Source organism: Camponotus floridanus, unplaced genomic scaffold (assembly GCF_003227725.1).
Source record: "Camponotus floridanus strain SB8 unplaced genomic scaffold, Cflo_v7.5 scaffold2, whole genome shotgun sequence".
NCBI lineage: Eukaryota > Metazoa > Arthropoda > Insecta > Hymenoptera > Formicidae > Camponotus > Camponotus floridanus.
The window spans coordinates 4,648,382-4,662,782 of NW_020229325.1; the positions used below are offsets into that span (position 1 = coordinate 4,648,382).

General features: G+C 39.5%; 1 protein-coding gene and 1 long non-coding RNA gene across 5 annotated transcripts in view; one reads left to right on the top strand and one right to left on the bottom strand.

Annotated features, from left to right (window-relative positions):
• The window catches only part of LOC105255611 (protein bric-a-brac 1), a 336,203-nt gene that overhangs the window by 303,026 nt on the left and 18,776 nt on the right, over positions 1 to 14,401 (bottom strand). The window lies entirely within an intron of this gene.
• LOC112637769 overlaps positions 1 to 14,401 on the top strand; it is a 96,034-nt gene that overhangs the window by 69,596 nt on the left and 12,037 nt on the right. Inside the window, exon 3 of the long non-coding RNA XR_003122710.1 lies at positions 7,712 to 7,904. This is a non-coding gene — a long non-coding RNA (uncharacterized LOC112637769). The remainder of the gene's footprint in view (positions 1 to 7,711; positions 7,905 to 14,401) is intronic.

Consider the following 14,401-nt stretch of genomic DNA (forward strand, 5'->3'; position numbering starts at 1 on the left):
ATATATATAAATATATATTTTCATCGAAGAGTGTATTTGTACACTCGCCAATTTTCCCCTCTTCTTCTTCCGCCGATTGATTCTGTTTCGACGAATCGCACGCTCGTATATAGGTAGTTCAATAAAACCTGGAATATCGCGGAAAAAGTCACGTTAAGTTAATGATGTCATGTGGATAGATAAATTTAGTGACCGCTGCATAATCCAGGTTTACATTTTCAAACTTGTTGATCGCGATGTGTAATTCTTTTCAACTTATTCTTTCGATAAAATATGTGACTCGACGAGTACTTTTACAGATTTGATAAAAAGGATAAAAAAATGGAGCAGAATATTATTTCTTCATTTTCGTGAGTTTATTATCATTTTTATATGATGACAATTATATGTATATATATATATATATATAATCGAATCGCAAGAAAGTCGCGTTAAAGAACTCCGCGTTTATTTTTGGCTGCGTCTCGACCTTGAAGATAGAGAGATTCCAAAAATCGAATCAAGCGTTGAATGAAAGGGTGATCCGATGCTTCAACAAAAAGGGCCCATGATAGGAAATGAGGGGGAGGGGAACGGTAAGCGCGGATTTGCATTCGAAACGTGCAATTTCCGATGTTTTTGCCCCTTTCTGCGCGATTCCAAACTTGTCGGCCCGATTTCTCGATAGGTAGCTCGATTCTATCCCCCTTCGCGTTCCTCCTCTCCCTTCTCCACCGCCCGTCGACGTATAAAGAGTCCACACCCTGCACTTACTACCGGCTAGACGCAAAAAATGTCGACTTCGACATCGACGTTTCGGGAATAAAATGTTCCCTTCTCCCCGTCTCTCACGTTTTCGCTCCCGCTCGCACGCTCGCTCGCCATGATTTTCGATGTAGGCGCTGATCACGGGGGTAGGTAGGTAATATCAGTGCCCTGAGGCCGCCACCGTCCAAACAGCGCGCATAAGGGCTACGCCGATCATGCTACCGGGTACCGAAGCGCCGAATATCGAAATTACCTCCCTCCCCGCCGGTTCGCCCGCCCGTGGAACTAAGACTCGATCGATATAATCATCGGTCTCTCACCTGCGGCCACGAATCGATACGTGCGCCCTCACCGTGCGCCCATCGTGGAAAAGGTGGCCCATACCCTGTCGAGAGGGAGTCGAAGCAGGGTTGAGAGACTGAGGGAAACCGCGGTATAGAGGGATGGAAGAGGAGGACATGTCGAGAGGAAATCACTGCCATGATCTGAAATCCCATTCGGAGAACCGAGTTCCAAATTCCGTGATCGACGAAACTTATCTTACGTATCCTCGAAAGCCTTCTTCATATTTCAAAATATAACTTTAAATTTTTTTGTCTATAGGAAGATTTATTATTATATATTTATATGATATCCTTGTATTATATATTATATTTATACATTATTTTATATTGAGCTTCCCCTTTTCATTTATATATAATTTATTAAACTAATACAAATATAATAATATTAAGGAATGATTATATTTATAGGTTTGCTCTTGTAAATAATTAAACAATGACAATCTTTATAAGCCGAAATCATGATACGAATAAAAAGATCCTTCTTGTTTAAATATTAATGATTGATTAAAAATCAAAATCATACATAATGTTACTTTTACCTTTATAATGATTAAATAATATAGATGAAAAATAAAAATCTTGACGTTAAGAATTGACAATATCAATTGCGAGGATAGCGGAAGGATGGCTGGATGACCTACATAATCGTCATTTCTTATTAATTCCCAGAGACGAAGCGTGTTGCAGTTTTTATCGTTTCTTGTTATAGTATTACTTCATCTATTAAGGATGACAGTCGATAAATAATACAGCCACATACTATTGTAAGCGCGACAGTCCAGAAAATGACGTAAGGAGGTTAATCGAGTCCTCGCATCGCGATAAGGACTATACTCTTGGCGCCTACCAGACTCGATTTCCGAGTCGAGATGCTTCGACTATCGATTTACACCAATATTATTCGCGACAACGCATACGCATTTCCAGCATGATTAAAATCAAACTTTTCAACAACGCGCTTCCAGGAAAATACTAGTCGATTAATTCAGGCCTCATTAATAAAACAAAAAGTAATTAATTTTGCTTTATACAGATTTAAGAAATTTTTAGAAAAATGTATATAATTATTAGATACGTTCAAGTGAAACATAGGCTGACTTTGGAATAACGATCTTAGTCCACGTTTCAGTTGGACGTAGCTAATACAATTAAATAACTGCAGTTAGATAACTTTATAATTAAACTTATATAACTTTGGCAATTGAGGATATAATTGAATAACTAGATACAGTTAATCATTTGTTGCGTGTCTAAACTATAAGTTTAATAATAATTATACGTGACAGACAAGCAAATTTTATGAAAAATGTTCTTTATTATCAACAGTGACGTTTGCGCGTTTCGATTCGCCGAATTCAGTAGCATCCCATGAATTCTGGGTCAGCTGTAATGCATTGTTGCTTATAATGAGACAATCGCGTTACTTGTACGATATATAGTACCGCCCCTACATAACTTTCGTTCCATTAAATCTTCGTATGGCCGACTTTATTGGAATAAAAAGTAGGATATTAAAATTGCAAATTAACTTTTGTCCAAATTCCCCTCATCTCTCTCCTTGCTTTCATCCTTCCCCGATGTTTCGCGGTAGAATGTGGTAACGTAGTCGAACTGAACTTGTATATACTCACATGCAGGAAACGCAGCACAAAGAGATGTTTTAAAAAGAGCGGCCGTAAAAATTTCATCGTAATAACGTTAGAAATTTTATAGAAATCGTAAATTTGCCGAGGCGGCGCGCTCGCCGTCCGCCCGCGAAGCCAGCTACAATATTTAAATGCCCTTCAGAAATAATTGGCTGACTGGTTGTTCCACGGTAAATGCGGTCCAAATGCATGAGGACGAAAGCAAAGGGTTAATTACCAAGCAAAAAAAAGAAAAAAGAGAGAAAAAGAGAAGGGAAGAAACCCTTTTTTGCGTTTATGCGGAAATACCGCCAAATAGGAAGGCACGACTCAAGGAAAAATGAATAAATAGACGTGTATATATTCAGGATGGAGATCTTGGAACGCATCGAGAAAAATGGATTGCAAAAATAAGATAAGGGCGGATCGACCTCCGTACGCAGGATCGAGGATAATTCGTCACGATCGAAAGAGAGAGAGAGAGAGAGAAAGAGTGAGAAAGAGTTCGCGAGTTCCAGCTGTAAATTTTGCGCGAACGAAGCGCGAGATGTGCGCGGGATAATGATACGGTATTTCTGGTATTCCGATAATCCGCCGCGATAAATCAGGCCTAAACGGACGCGCGCGATGCCGTAAACACACGTTTGCGGCGCGCGTCCGTCGGTCCCGAAAGTCGAAGATTAATGATATTTTATAAGTTCATCGGCGGGGCATCGAGATGCATTCGAGGGACGCCTGTCTCGAACTTGAGAGAGTCTTGCAACTCGCTCGATGACTTACTCTAGGGACGAGTTTCGCGAAAATCCTCTTTGATTGTATCTCGTATCGCAAAATATTGATATACTTTGCATTTTCCTCAAGAGAAAGATTGGAATTCCGATTATTATTAATGACGATGATTTACTAATAGCGCAATATTTTTCAGAAAAATTTTGTTAAAGTTGAGTCTAATAAATCGTTGGCATATTTATATTTCCAATGATTTTTTCTCGCACATATATACTAAAGTTTCTTTTATTCATATTTGATGCTGCCTTTTTCAATACACTCGAGCGATAATTTCGACTGTCTTTATATATAAGATTCATGATGCGAAGAACAAGGAACTATCCTTGAAGAGAAATCTTTTTATTGTTTGAGAATGAAATCTTTTTATTGTTTATATCACGGATGAAATAAATAAATAAATAAATAAATAAATATATATATATATGTATATGTATATGTATGATCGCGCAAAGACATCGACGTCAAGCGTTCCGCATTAAATTACATTGCATTTCCATGGCAGATAAACGAGGGACGCGGTGCATATGCATACCTGTCCTTTGTCCATGCACCAAAACGGTGTACCGGGTGGCGTGCCGTGAAATTGCCACGGCCACCACGGCTATCACGATCTCAGGAAACCATGATCACTTCGAGATGGACCGAAATGACTAACTTGAACTGAATCGGAATTAATTTTGTTACGATGCATCCGGTTGCATTTGCATAGGGCGGCGATTCGCGTAGACGTATCTTTACGTCTCGGCACGAATCGTCTCGAGAGAATCTGGCTCGTTTCTGAAATTCGCACGCACCCTGTAGATCAGGAGAGTACACACTGAGAGACGGGCACACGTATAAGGAGCGTCTCTGGACACGTGGTAGTTAAATCGAATTCCCCTGCTGTCCTGTCCGCCGGAGACACAAAGCAAAGGTTGCCGGAGTGGATGGGTCGCCCTGGGCGACCATCTAGCAAATTGCGGTATCTAAGTGCCCGCTGGAAACGGTCCGCTTTATCGCTCGGCTCTCGTCGAGAATTTCGAATTTCGGAAAGTCGCTTTCTCGTCCGCTTCGGGGAGATCCTCCCCGCGAGCGCACGCGGAGGGAAGATTCCCTCGAAATCGCTAAAGCGGCAGAAATCTCGACGAATTTTCATCGCTTAAATTGCTACACTCTGTCGTAATAATTTAAGTTCCATAATTTCAAAATTAACAACGGTGCAATATATGTGGAGAATCTCATTAAATATAGGAATAAATATTTTCTTAATATAAATCTTAATAAAGTAATTAATTAGCAATAGGTGGTAATAGGGATAATATAATAATTAAATATTTTCTAACGTCTTATATATATGTAGGAAATAATTACTGGAATTGAAAGGCATTATTTTGCATTTTATAAAATTCTTCAATTACTCCTTTCTGTGTTTAATAGAGGTATAATAGTCAGTCGAGCAGAACATGAATCAACTGTAAAGTATACTATTCATCCCGTTCTGGTACACTACTCATCCTGATTCCATAATGCATTTAGCGTTTAGATACGAGTAATGCGAAACCCAAGCATGCGGCGTAGGGTTAAAACAACAACTCTCAGTGACAGATCGGGGCGGATGGACCACCGGGTCGGGGTGAGCGAGGGATCATTAGGACAGATTTTCCGCCGCGCGATTCTCTGATTGCCTCACGTACGACGGTTACGCGCGATCACTCGGTTCGATGATAATTCCTCGAGCACGTCCGACTTGGGGACGAGAGAAAGAGGAGGAGAAGAAAGGAGACGGAGGAAACAGAGGAGACGGATGGGATGGATGAGGACTAAGGGGCGATCTCCTACGATCGTACGCAATTACATGCTGAATCTTTAATGGAACGTTTCGAGCCTGAAATTAGTCGAATGCCATGGAAAGCCATCGCCACGTAATGCAGCTATGGTATTTCTCTCTCTTTCTCTCTCTCAATCTTTCTCCCTCATGCGCGCGGGAGATCGGACCTTCCTTCTGAGTCTCGAGTACGTGAGCCCCGGAGACGAACTACTGTCCGTCTTCTGGGCCTTCTAAGTGATGGGAACGTGAAGCGGCGTTTCTGTCACGGAATCGTTACTCGTGGATCTATCGAACTAATTAATAATCGCTGAAAGAAGCAATCGCTTTTTTAAAGAGCTTTCGAAAATTAGAGATATTAAACAATTTAATTGCTTAATAACTGCTGATTAATTTAATTTCCCTAATATACAACAATTACATTTATCATCTCCATTTCATTTTAAATTTGAAACATTTTTGGCGGAAGAAATTCTTCATTTCGGATCATTTTATATATTTTACTTTATTAAATCTTTTAATTACTCAATTTTAAAATATACAGAGCGAATCTTCAATATATTATATATGTATAGACACGCCATGTTAATTTTTTAATGTTGTTAGACGAATAATTTCAGACGCACTAATATTATTCTTAAATTCTATTCAAGAGACTACGGGCGAAGAAATACGCGCGGCCGAGTAAACGCGTGAAAACGTCGACCGACGCTCGGCCTCGACCGCCCAAGGTGTACGCCCGTACCTCCTTTTTTTCTTTCCACAGAGTATTATTCCGGTATTATTCACAAGATCGGAATGCAGGTGTACAGTTACGGTTACCAGTAACGCGCCGCACAGGCCCCGCGGTTGACAATGCCGCGACTTCTCGTGTCGCGGGAGTCCCCCCGCTTGTTCCTCCTCTCTTTCCCCCCGTCGTCCCGTCGTCGTCGTCATCCTTTCTTGCCCATTCTTTTCTACGCGCGAGGCTCTTTATCCTCGCCAACGTTCTTCCCCCACCGCGCGACCGCTACATGACGCGTGTCTTTAACCTCGTCCACCTCATTGTCGGGTTCGTGGGTGCGTTTGTACGCGCTACGTGCTCGTACCTAGGACGACAATCGATAACGTCGTCACGATCGCGGAGGACACGCACGCTCCTGTCCCCTTATGTTAATGAGCTCTTAATATTCCGCGCGTCCGACTTCTTCTGCTTCTTCTCCTTTCCTCTTTCTTTTCCATCTTCCTTGCCCGCCGCGCTTTATCATTTCTACCTCATCTTGCGTCCTCCTCGCGCGCACGACACGTCCAAGTAATGTTTGCCATTACAAAGCGAGAATTAATTCCTCTCTTCTCTTCAATTGCGTGGCTAAGCCCGTTACCAGTTGTTATCAACTTTCGGCGGATCGTCAACACGTACACTCGCCTAAAAATCGCTTACGAGAGCTTTTAAATAAAGATATCTCGAATCGATGTATTTAAGTCGATTAACTAATTTTTTCATCGATTTATATACATCTATTTATGTTAAGTGTTCATATATACGATAGAAATAAATTATATTTTCCTCTTAAAGAAACAATTTTGTCTTTTTAGAAATTTCAATAAATATCACCGGATTTGATTGACGAATTAATCAATGCAAAACAAGAAGAATCAAGGTTGAAACCGATTACATAACTGATACCAACAATTTTGCCATGAATTACATAAGTTCTTTTACGCAGCGGATTTGGATGATATTGATTTGACATCGTCTTGTGGATTTATGGCCGATACTCGTTCCTACACCGGAAACAGGGACCATTCTTTGAAAATAAAATGACAGCCTCTTACGTAAGAACAGACTCTTTGCGAGAGACGAAGAATAAGTTCGCGACAAGGAGAATCACACGTTCCTGCGTCTCGTTTAAGGTCTCGATTCTCTGTCTCGCATTAGCTGTTCCTCTCAGCCCGAACTTGCAACGGGTTATTTATCATCGTCCGATAGATCGACCGCCTGCCTCGATCGAAAAATTACCATCAACGCAATAAATAACGCCGCGAATTACTGGACGTCTTCGCGGCTCGCCAGGCTTCAATGGTTGTCAGTTCGAGATATCTCGAGAGGACAGCTTGCTCCACAAATTCTCATTTGTTTGATCGAAACGTTCGTTAAAATTTGATTAATTCTGTTGGTCGCTTTAAAAATCTCTCTCTGCCAACATCTATACAATCTCGTTTGCGAAGCTAAAGACTAAAGTTTTTATTTTTCATAATAATTCTCTATATTTCTCTTCTTATAAACTTAAATTTTGTTTCTTACTAAAGTTTCCTAAACATATTGCAACTGTGTTTTAATGCATCGTAATTGCATTGATTTAAATTCAGGACAATAATCATTACGATGCACGCTCAAATCTTTGCAATGAATTTTTTTGCAGAGCGCTATTCGTCCAGAAACTCTTTTCAAGCCGGAACAAAACGATAATTGACACAGTCTAGTCGGCTTTCGTTCTTCGGGAATCGAAGAGGTTGACAACCGTCATTTGGAGCACGCACACGAGAGAAGGAAAGAGAGAAAGAGAGAGAAAGACGACAGGCGCGAGGAAATACACGGGTATAAGTCAGCCGTAAGTAAGTATAAGCGTCGTTCGATCGGATATCTCTCCGGCGCGTTTAAGCCGCGGTAAGAGAGATCCGATATCATTAATAATAATTATACAATTACATATAGGTACGGTATCGGGGCCCCTGGTATAGTTTAGTGCCGTGTTATTATCCCGTTCTCGTCTCGAAGGCGGCGTGAGAGGCACGCCGAAGAGAGAGAGAGAGAGAGAGAGAGAGAGAGAAAGAAAAAAAGAGAGGGGAGAGAGGGAGAGAGAGAGAGCCCGGCTCTCCGCTGCTCTGCCCCGGTATAGATATATGTTATTACTTATAATATTTCATCTTCGGAATTGGCGGTTGCGCTTTGTTTATGCCATGGGAACGTCATAGGCGGTTATAACTAACAATAAGGGTGGAAAACGAGCCGCGCTCACTTCGCCAACCGAGGAGGAGACGCGTTGCGCGGGTTGCAGCGCGCGTTGCACATTGCACCGATTGCAGTCGCTCTTTTATAACCGCTGCCCCGTTGCATCGACACCGAGAGCAGAGAGACGTACTTTTGCGGCGAGTTATATGTCTACGAGCGGCAAGTACGGTGCTTTTTTTAAATCGTTCGTCCGCCCGTAGAATTTAATTAAATCTACTCTACCCCGACCTCGTTCTTTACGCGGCGAATTTTTCGCCCAAGAATCGCGCGCGCGCGCAACCGTTTTACAGTTATGCAATCATAATGCACGTAACTAAGCTTTGACTGTCGCTGAATAATGCAGCCAGTTCCACGTATTCCGCTCGCGGCGGAGAAATATTATGTACACAGTGCGGCTTCGTGTGGGTGTACGTATGTGCGTGTGCAAATAGTAACGCTGCGCGCGTCTTACAATTCGATCGTATCGCCCCGCCTTTCCCGTGGATGAAACAGCCGTAATTCCCTTCAATTGTCATTCAGTAATTACTCGGAAAGTGTAGAATGAAATGAAGGGCCCCGGGCAGTAACGTGATGAGCCACACCGAGGGAAAAACCGTGTGAGGCTCGGAACAATATGTTTATGCTTAGCATAAAGATAATTCTCCAGATCTGCTGCGTTGTAACAAAGGAAAAATTAAATTGGTTCTGCAGCCTTAATGTTTACGTGCGCTGAGAAGACCAACTTCTCTATTTTAATGAACGATATGTGGAAAACAATATAATAATTTTGTATTTATAGGATTCATTCGCAACTATAGACATTCGCGTGAAACGTCTTTAACGTAAGTAACGACACGATGGACAATTATTCAAAAATTCGAGTCTCTTGCGTGAAATCTAGATCTAATGAATAAACATCCACGGGACGTATTTATACAGTGTGTGCCGTTTGTGCGCGAGCGAGTTTTAAAAGAACATAGTCTCGCAGGAGCAAGATATCGGTTCGGCGACAGGACGACACACAAATTATAGGAATCTCCGTGTATTTCCCATAATATACACTTCTTGGGATCGACGATCGTGGTCGAGTGTATCATTACTCGCCGATTACCGCGGTTGTCCGTATCATTTTGCGGCGATTGGGCGCGACAAGAGTGCATCGTCGTCGCTTTACGCACGTCAAGTATGTGGAAAAATCAGAGTATGTATGTATGTATGTATATAAGGTCTCGCGTCATGCGAGATCGTTCGCCGAACCGGACGGATGTGAATTCGACGTTTCCACTAGGAAAATTTATAACCCGACTGATTGAATATAGGCGGATGCGTTCCGAGAAGTACTATGCCTGATTAGAAAGCCTGGCATGCACGCGGCAATGCATCTGCAGCCCCGCCCATCCCGCTCGTTCGTTCGCACCCTTTTCTATATGTATATATGAATATATATGCGTTATACAGGGTGCCTCGGGCAACGCGGCGCTAAGGTACCGTCATATAAAGGTATTTTACGAGACATAACAAGCTGGCCTCATAAAATTCTTTACTCTACAATTTTATGTTTTTTTTTAGTTTATATGTCCCTTCGCGCTACACTTTGATATTATTTTACTCCTATTTTGTGTAGCAATATATTTTATGTATATAATACATATATATAATGTCAAAGTATAGCACAAAGAGATATATAAACTTAAAAAAAAACTCGAAATTATAGAGTAAAGAATTTTATGAGGCCAGCTTGTTATGTCTCCTAAAATACTTTTATGTATACATTGACTGTTTCCTATACTATTTACAAAATGTACATATTAATGATTAAATGTACATATGATTAATGATTAAATGTACATATTAATGATTATGATTATTATTAAATCATATCTTTAATTTATTGTGATTAAAGTTCAAGATTAATTTTTACTTTTGTGTTTAAAATTGCAAAATTATAATTATGATAGTTAATCTATTTAAATTTAAATTATAACAGTAAATCTGTCATTTAATACGTTTTAAAATATCAATCTATATGAAAATTCTATATGTTGTTAATTCTATATGTAATCTCTATATGTTATATTATTAAATCATATCTTTTTAATTTATTGTAATTAAAGTTTATTGTAATTAAAGTTTAAGATTAATTTTTATTTTTGTGTTTAAAATTGCAAAATTATAATTATAATTAGTAAATCTACTTAAATTTAAATTATAACAGTAAATCTGTCATTTAATACCCCTTTTAAAATATCAATGTCTATATGAAAATATAAAACGCATAAATAAACTATGATAGATATATGAATAGTAGATTCATAGATAAATCTAGGAATTTGAAGAACATTTTAAGTTACGTAACGTTTTGGACACCTTGTAGATGCATGTACACCAGCGTCTCGACTTCCACGAGGGGTGGAAAATGATGGACCTTCCACGTCGTCCTGAGACTCTTTGAAGTCAATTTCACGGTGGATGTAGGGAACGAGAAGTCATGGCGTTCGCGCGCGCAAAAGTCGCGTTCTTCTCCGGAGAGTGAGAAAATGACACGCAAAGCTGGTCGTTCATGCGTGAAAATAAAACGTCCTGTTTTCCTCCCGTGGGCTCTCTCGCGTATTACGACTCGCGAAAACTTTGGAGTCGACTATTATTTCAAAAAGAGAAAGAGAACAAGGAGATAGACTTACCTTCTTCGGTTATCGCTCTTTTAAACAGTACTTTAATCGTTATTAATCCCTTCCCGCATATTTGCATAATGATTTTGGAAAATAATATGATGAAAAAAATTGCAACTGCTCTATCGCTGAATTACTTCGACTAGATCGCGCCAGTCGCTCCAAATACAGAGAGTCGTCGTTATTCGGAGGCGTTCACGTTGATTCAACAATCCCGGGGCCGTTGCTTTTGTCAACGTTTAACCTGCCAATTTCTATCGGCAGGGCAAAGGCTAGGAAACGCGGTTAGGTCGATCGAGCTGCGTCTAATCGCGCACGTGCACGCGACAACAACGGCTACCGGTGGCGGCATTTAATCGACAAGCAGCGCCGGGGGTTTGCGCGAGTCGCACGATGTAAACTAATTACCTGGCACTTTGCACACCCGAGCGCCCACCCACTCTCGTTCTCCCCGCGCGCTTTAACCACCTTCGGAATCTTTGGCCGGTGGCTAATTGACATACCGAGTTACCTTTTTTACGAGTGACCAACCGATGTTTGCGTTTCGATAGGAGGCGCGATTGTGCGACGCGATTACGCACGCGTTTAATTATGATTGCGATGGAAAACGTAAAGATAATGTTGAAAAATGATGGACTTTTTTCTCTAAATGATTTTTATCTGGCAAACGAGTACGAGTTTAAAAACCTGTGAAGGTCTTGAAAAAAATTCAATATAGAGAATTTTACGCTATTACAAAAAAATTTCTCTTCTATCTCAATTTCTTTTAAACATTTTATAAAATTACTATTTTAGATCAACAAATTATTGGACGAAGAGTTAATGCGTGTATTATAAACGGGCATTCTCGATACGCGTATTTTCTTAAATTAGATTAAAACGTCGACAAACATATTTTATGTTCATCCGTCGCTCGAAAAGCGTAAATAAAACGATCGAATGCAATATTTCAACAGCATGATTATGCAACGATTGCAGTCATATTTGCGACTATTATGTGCGGCTCGATACCCGCGCGTTATCTAAAATCGTTTTACAAGTATACAGCGTCATTTGGCTTATCGGTGCGCGGCCCCGATAAAATTTACAGCCCTAAAATCTACGGAAGCGGGCGTTTTCTTTTTAGTCAGCGATTGGCCGATGAGACGCGCGCAATTCAGAAATCGTAAAGATAGCGCGTCTTCGATCGTTTCGAGCTTTCTCGAGCGAAAACACGACGCGAATTAGAATAAAGAGCGACAGAGCGCAAATATTTATGAAGATAAAAATCTTTTCACGAGTATAAAGAATCTCGATTCATATCATTCTATTAATCGATAATTTAAAACGAGTCTATGTCAATCATAAATCTATTCTTGTCGTCTTTTTATAAAAGTTTGTTGAGAAAATAATAGTCCATATTTTTTACATTATTCAAAATGTTTTCCGAGCATTTATATCTACTGTTATAACTTGCGGTTTTCTGTTAATAATTTTTGGAGGACAAACTTCTCATATACTTTGTCTTTTTCTTTTCTTACTTTCTTGTTTTTAACGGATGAGCATACACACCCACACACCGTATATATATAAAAATATATATATATATATATATATATATATATATATATATATGTATACACAATATATATATATATATATATATATATATATATATATATATATATACATGTTTACATGAGATGTATGACAAGGTCCGTGCGAATTAGGTCAGTTTATCCCGCTAATGGGAAATATAAAGTCGTATGCACAAATACGCGCGTAAATTAAATTTAACAGCCGTCCCGGCGATACGTGTGATTTACCGTTGTGTTTGTGCTTCGCATACAGCCACGAAGTATGTAATAAAATAAACGGCTTCGTAGCGTAAAGTGTGGCCGGGGAGGGAGGGCGCATTTTACAGTTTATCCGGTGAAACCGTGCGGTTACAATAATTTACACATTTGGCCTCTTTACATTGTGTACATATGTATACGAGAAGAAAGGAGGCGAAATGGGCGCGACAGCGTTACATCGGAACGAAGTAGCAACATTGAGGCTGCCAAACTTGAGTCCGGTTAACGCGACATGATAATTGAACGTACCAGTGAGTGAGACTCCTATGTTCATGGTAATCATGTGTTTTGAATTTTTTAGGAACAGAATTTGAACGGAAAATATATTTCATTACGAATTATTTATGTTTATTACATTACTTGTATTATTTTGTTATTATTTTAATATATTATAATTAGTCATTATACATATATATTATTTACATAATTTTTACTTTATTTATTTTTATTATTCAATTTTATTTATTACCATTATATTACTGTTATCTCTATCATATTATTTATATATTGAGATGTAATATTTATTTTTATTTTTGACATTTATACATTTCTGTCATTTATAACTCAAACGAGGTAATATTATGTTGATAATTTTTTTAAAGAATGACGAATGTGTGCTTTGTATGCTAACTTTGTCCATTCGATACTTTCGTTGCTTTTCTTATTAACGATCGACTGTTCGAGCGGAAAAAAATCGTTGTCCGATGCGGTGCCTCTTGTCTCCGAGTGTGCTCCCATCGCGATTGTTATTGCTCCACGAGCAACTGTTGTAATTTCAGATAATTCGAGCGATCCGGCGCGGCGGATCGGCCACGTCGAAACCGCTCTAGAGCGGCGAGTTATTTGTTGCCGGCGAAGTTGGCGCATAGAGCCGATCGCGCCGTGTCGAGGGCGAGCGATAATATTCGCGCGGCGAGTGTTATGAGAGAACGCTCATCCGCGTCTGTTATTCTACGGGGAAGTACGCGGACTTGTTCCTAACCGGCCCTGCCCGCGTCGATTATCACTACGTGATACGCGTGTAAGCGCGCGCGATCGATTCTCACGCTATGCGCTCCGCAGAAATATTCAAATTTCTCACCGAATATGAAGTTCACCGTGGTACTTTGTCGAGCGAAGATCTCGACCAAGTGAGAATACGTCTGCATATTTTATCGCAGCCGAAAGCGATACTGTTATTTAAACGATGATGAAGAGGGTAGAGAAAGAGAGAAAATGTTTATTATCCTCCAAGATAAAATCCTTTCTCAGCGACTGAATCAAAATGTAAAGTACATAGAGTAATGGAGAGGGAAAGAGATAAAGAGAGAGATAGTGATATCATCAAAAATAATTAAAAAGATACAGAAAATATACAATGATGGTATTTTGGAACAGTTTCTCTAATAATATATCTCATATCTTATAAACACACACACACACACACACAGTCGTTCTCAAATTTTAAATTATTCAGCTATTTCTATTTTTAATATATAATTATTAATTATTATAATTACTTAAAATGTTAAACACTTATATATAATATACATAAAAATTCTCTGTCTCTTTCTATACATATACATACCCATTATATATATATATATATTGTATATTTATAAAAAGAGAGGAAATTTT